The sequence below is a fragment of the Dipodomys spectabilis genome, unplaced genomic scaffold (genome assembly GCF_019054845.1).
Source record: "Dipodomys spectabilis isolate Male_0828 unplaced genomic scaffold, ASM1905484v1 ptg000351l, whole genome shotgun sequence".
Classification (NCBI taxonomy): Eukaryota; Metazoa; Chordata; class Mammalia; order Rodentia; family Heteromyidae; genus Dipodomys; species Dipodomys spectabilis.
In genome coordinates this window covers 2,801,082-2,807,846 of record NW_024871028.1, presented here as the reverse complement: position 1 = coordinate 2,807,846, position 6,765 = coordinate 2,801,082, and positions in this window count along the sequence as shown.

Genomic DNA, 6,765 nt, shown 5'->3' with positions numbered 1-6,765 from the left:
AGCTCATGCAATAGGCCTCATCAGTCATGAGACCATGATATCAAAATGTTAACCTATGCTTCCTGAAATCATGCTTATGAGATTTTGTGTATTAAAAACAGTGGTTATTAGCATTTGTTTTGTAAACAACAAGATTTCATGGGTTAGGAACTGAAGTGAGATATTAAACCCAGAACAAATATTGAGGAGGCATCCAAAATTAGTTACCAAGATATAAATCATTTAACACAATGTTTAAAAAATGCAAGACAAAGGATATAATTTTTGAAAAAAGCCAACTTATAAAATAAATACAAAATCAGTATGACTGATTTTTCTTTTTATTCCAGTTGCAATACGGATTGCATGATGACTTTTCTAGTTATATGTTTAGTTAGGTCTTGATATTTAGTTGGAGAAGTTATGTTCTTTCATATATTCATTTGTCAGATCAAAGAGGAACTGAATTCCATGCCAGAGTCAACATCCATAATAATGTTACAGTTGTATTCTACTACTTTGCCACAGTTTCAAATCAGCTCGAGTAACTTGGGTCTTCTTTGGATCTAATTAATTAGGTATACAATTTAGTCAGTACTAGATTTTGACCACCATTTATTAAAATATTATTTTCCAGAAACTACTACTCTTCTCTCTTTTCATGAGATTTTTAATTTCATTTATATAATGTGCTACTGTTTTCCTTTAGATAATCCACATTCAATCTTCTAAAAACAGTATAATTTGGAGTATTTTTAAATTATGTACACTCATGTACACTGCTCAGATTCTATTATTTGCACATTTTGTTCTTGTTAAGTCAGTAGTATTTAGCTCTCATTATGGATATTTTGGAATTACTAATTGCATTTCGGAATTTTTAAGAATGTTATGATTTTTGGGATTTAATACTGTAGCATTTTTTCTTTTAAATATGTGCAGATCTTACTTTACATACACCTTCATTTGTTTTAAACAATTTGATCCATTCAAGGGATTTTCTATATTAGGTTGATCCAGATGAATTTAATTACAAATTAACACAACCTTATTTCTGAGAGACAGTTATAGCTCTACTTAAATTAACGTATGTTTGAAGGTTTTGTAATTTAAAAAATAAACTGGGCACAACATGTTTTTGTTCTGGGGAAGTTCCAATTTGTTGGTTGTTTTTCCAGCTGTGATGACTTCAACATATGTGTGCATTTTATTTCAATTGCTTTGTGCCTATATTTTGTTTTATATAACAGAAAATACAAAAAAAAAAGAATCAGTGATTTAGAACTTTTCCAAATAGAATTCTAAGAGAGACACTGCAAGTTTTGTGACAACTGGGAAAAGGGACATCTTCTTAGTGCAGGGGTTAGCAGAATAAGAGAGACATTGTTTGATGAGATTTGAATTCTGCCACTTCCTGCCTCAATATTTCCAATGGTATTACTTCAACGTATTTAGTGGAAAGAAAATAGTTTTGTCTGTATGAATTCACAATTTTTGGTTCAATTGAACCACACTACATATTCATATGTGATTTTACCTCTAAAATCTTTTCTCCTTAGTTTAAAACCACAGTTGTGAATTTATAATGTAAAATAGCACCTAGAATTTATATGAAATGGTCCAAACTATTTAGAATGTAATGATTATAGTGTGTGAGATAGTATGTAATAATTTCTTTTGGGGAAAGTCAATTACAGTGGATTTTTGTGAAATACTGAGTAATAGAATTATATTTGATTCTATAAATAATTCAGGGTGGTGAAGGTGGCTCAAGTGGTATGGCACTAGCCTTGAGCTGAAGAGCTGAGGGACAGTGCTCAGTCCCAGAGTTTAGGCCCCATGACCGGACCAAAAACAAACAAACAAAAAATTCATGGTTACATCTAAAAATTACTCAGTTATAAGCTAATTCTGAAAAAAAATAAGATTGTTTACTGGAAAAAGCTAGAAGTTTCAATAAGCTTGTTTTTTAAAAATTCACCTGGATCTGGACTTTGGTGGTTCATGCCTGTAATCCTCGCTACACAGGAGTATGAGATCTGAGCATCGTTGTTGAAAGCCAGCCTGGGCAGAAAAGTCTGTGAGACTCTTATCTCCAATAATCTGCCTTAAAACCAGAAATGGCACTGTGGCTCAAATGGTACAGTGGTAGCCTTGAGCTGAAGAGCTGAGGGACAGTGCCCAGGCCCAGAGATCAAGGCCCACAACCAACAAAAAAAAATTGACAAGGAGTTTTACTATATTATTTCATGATTTTTTATTAGTGGTTGTTCAGTGAAAATGTCATTGGTTTTTATATTTCTGATGGCATAAAATGAGCCTACTATTGTCTTAAATTAATCAAAAAAATCTTATTCTATGACTGCACAAATTTTGTGGGTAATGGTTAAAACCAGTTGCCTTTTTGAAATAAAATATTTATATCACCCCCCAAAGAAGAGGAACAAAATAAAATATATGCCAGAAACTTACTCTGTAAATCTTCATGGACTAATAGTTTGTCAGTTTGTTTTAAACTTTTAATCAAAAATTAAAGTAATACAGAATAATATGAACCCATTTAAATTTCTTCATCCTTGTCATTTAAGATTCACTTTAAAAAGAAGTTCAACAGGTGAGTGTTTTTTCCTTAGTTTTCCAAAAAAATGATTATTTCACCAATATAATGTATAGCACAATATACCCAGAGAGCATTTCTTAAGGAAAAAGAATTTTTCCCATTCTTTGGTTTGCTTCAGTCTGTATTTAAACTGCATACCACAACTTACCCACCCTATTGTCTGGCTTTTCATTTGAAACATGTCAAAAGTTTTCCTTCCCTGCTGTGTCAGCCAGCAAAGTTTTACAAAACAGTGTGCTTTAATTCATTGTGTTTTCCAAAATATATCTCACAAATGCCAACAATGAAACACAATCTGAAACAGCTGTGGACTTTTCCACTTATAGTGGAAAAATCACTTTCCGTACTCCTTAGAAACAGCTGTTTACAGGCATTAATTGCTCTGTCAGTTCCATGCTTTAGAACAGCTGCATTTGAGAATGGCGTACATGTTAATTTGTTTACCACATCTGGTGTGTTTTCATGAGGGACTGTGTTCATGGAAGATGGTAATAGATGAGTTTTGCAATTATGTAGTTTAATAGGGCTCTGAGTTGTGGATATAGAACATCCATTTCAGTGACTAAATATTTAAATTAAATTCCATAAAGTATATTCCTTCAATTTTCTGGGTAAAGTGTTCTACAATCTAGGTATTTTTAAAGAAATATTATATGTTGTTTCCTTGGTGAAACGTAATTGGAGGACTTAAAATTTTATATACCATGGCCATCTTAAATGAGGTAGATATACTTGGATTAGCATGCAAAACTTTTGGTAAGTAAGGTAAGTGCTCTACCACTGAGCCACCTTCCCAGCCCTTCATGCATGCAAAACTTTTGGGACAGTATTAATGTTTGAATCTTGGATAGGATTTGATTGGGAATTGTGGCACACTTTCATAGTATAAGAAGAAAAACGAAAGGCCATACTAATATTTTTTTGGGGGGTCCGGTTGTGGGGCCTGAACTCTGGGCCTGGGCGTTGTCGCTCAGCTATTCAGCTCAAGGTTAGCGCTCTACCACTTGAGCCACAGCGCCTCTTATGGCTTTTTTCTTTTTGTTTACGTAGTGCTGAGGAATCTAACCAAGGGCCTCATGCATGCAAGGCAAGGGCTCCACAACTAAGCCACCTTCCCAGGCCCATTAATACTTTTCTCTGCTACATTGTTTTATTAGTTTATTCAAACACACACAACACACATACAAACACACAGATACACACATTTGTAGTATAAAGACCCACTCCGTCTGCAAGAAAATATTTTAATAGGAATTCCATAAAATATTTAGTCTGCTGAGTTCTGATTAGAATTTACAGAAATATTTGTTAAAGCGTTGCCAATTGGTTTTAGAATGCCCCAGAAAGATCTATGTGTTAAAGAAAAATGATTTTCTATTTCCTCCCAGACTGTGGAGAATATCTGAATAGTTCTGGAGATTAAGTTTTTCAGCGTGTAAGCTATGAGAACATAGACTCTCAACTACTTTCTTATTTTATCTTTTAATCAGTCTAGGTCAAAAGCTTTTCTCTTTGACATACTCGCCACCTTGCCATTGTCTTGTCACAGGCTCCCAAAGCAATAAAACCAACTGAACATACACTGAAACATTCAAACTTGTAAATCTGAATCAACATTTCTGTTCAATAAGTCGACAACATCACTTATTATGGTAGGTTATAAAGCTAATCCAGGAATCTAGTCTTTCTAACATTGTAGAGTATATTAAATTATGCTTCATTATAAAATATCTAACTCCATGTTTTATTTTATATTTTTGTTTCTGTTGATCCCAGGGCTTAAACTCAGGGCCTGGATGATGTTTTTGTGTCCTAAGCCAGTGCTCCACATACAATCTGAACTGGAACCCCATTTGCTCTGGTGGTTAATTGGAGATAAGAATCAAATGAACTTTCCTATGCAGGCTGGATTTGAAATGTGATCTTCACATCTTAGCCACTTAATTAGCGAAGATTACATCCTTGAGCCACCAGTGCCTACCCATGTTGAATATTTTGTGTAATTCAAATTTTCAGCATTTTATAGATGCTCCTACTACAATATAAGAAAAATCTTAACCTAGTTTTTATTGTATTTGATGTTGGTATAATTTGTGGAGGGAAAGAAAAAACCAAATTGCTTAAATAGGGATACAGGTGGACCCAGTGCAACAATGAGATGTACAAGATGTTATGTAGAAAAATGAAATTTACAACTTTGGCTCAAGATGGGAGAGAGGATCAGTAAAGGGAGATGGAAAGGGAGATGGAAAGGGTAACAATGCTTGATAAGAAATGTACTTATTACATTGTCCCTGTAATTGTAACCCCTCTGTATGGTATTTTCAGAAAAAAACTTAAAACATAATAAGGATATTTGTAAAGTATATAATGAAGGAAGAATTTTCATCCTCTACAAAATGTATGCAAAATCTATGCTAAACTATCTATATTTTACTGTACCTTTCCTGCAACCAGTTTGATATAGTTTAATACCTGTCACACCAAGTTTCTCTATAATCTACTGGAGATTCAGTTTTTCATGTATGTATGCATATGTATATATGTATATGTGTGTATATATATATATATATATATATATATATATATATATATCTACCTGTATATGTTCCAATGTGGATCATCAAACTTGAAAGTTTGCTTTTTTTTTGCTGTTCAGCAGTTAACCTGGTCGGCTCAATCTGTGACAATATCTCTGCTCATTCTGATCATTCCTTTATTTACAACACCATCAGCCTTTTAAAATCAGCTTTATTTCCAGAGATGATTAACAATCAGTCCAACCAATATACACCCAGAGGGTTTTAATGAAACAAGCTTAAAGGAAGGAAGACAACATGAAGTGACAACTACAAAATTTCTACAGAGACCTGACATCTTTCACATTTCTGCTTCCTCCTGATACTTAAGCAAGCATTGACTAACACTATAAATAATACTGCAATTATAACTTAAAGATCAGTGATTTTTCCAACCTGAAGCCTTGTTTTCCATGATTTTTGACATAAACTTTTGTGAGACTTTTTTGATTGTGATGTGATTCCATCCAAAACAAAGCCATGTATATCAAGAAAGCCAATGTTTTCAACTCAGAGTACTAAACAAAAGAGGGAGAAAATTAAGGTTAGCTATATATGTTAAGCACAAATATAGGCAATGTCAAGATATTTTGAAATTGAATACCTTTACTGGATAAAGTGGCTCAAATCTATAATATTATCTACTTGGAAAACAGAGTTTAGAGAATTCCAGTTCCAGGCAAAATGTTTTATGCTTGTGTTAGGAGGACCTCAGTCCAAGCAGGCCCAGGTATAGTGATACTACCTCAAAATAAGCAATCAAATTATAATCTGCAGGTATGGTAGTAGTAGAGATGCTGGTTCACAAGTATAGGCTTTGAGTTCAATATTCAGTAGCGCTGGGAATTTAAATGTGGCATATCTAAGATCAAGACTTCATACTTGTCTTACAAGTTCTAATAAAACCTTTACCTCTTTTGCTATTTTTAAAAAGTATAACCATAACTTCCCTGCCCCAAACAAATAATTTCATATTAGAGATTTTCTTCTATTAAGTAATATGTTATGTCACACTGAAATCAGACTAAAGTTAAAAAACCCCATTGTCTTACAAAGTGACTGCATATGGAAACAGAATCTCAAAGGTAGCATTTAAGTTGAAGTCTGCTCCAAGAGAAGCAGAATGCCTTGAATATGCCAAGGAAAGAGGAATCAGAAGCCAACTCTAATCTGGAGTTCTAATTCCACCAACTCAGAGACAATGTATTTACAATGTTAATGCTACCCAATCTGTGCTAATTTATTATTGCAGTTACTAGCAAACATGTAGAAGCTATAAGACATGAAAAGTCATTGACTCTTCAGATCCAAGACTCATCTCTATAATCCCAATTATTAAGTACGAGACTTGGGGGATAATGGTTTTCAGGCTGGTAGGAAAGTTCATGAGGTTCTATCTCCAATTAACTACAAAAATTTCTGGGCTGGGGCATGGTTCAAATAGTAGACTGACTACAGTTTGCAAAAACAAAAAAAAAAAAAAAAAAAAAACTGAGAGCATAATGTATGTTCAAGCTTCAAACTGGCAGAAAGAAAAAGTCCTCAGAAGAAGACTATGAGACACAGAATTATGAATAGGAAAGCAGA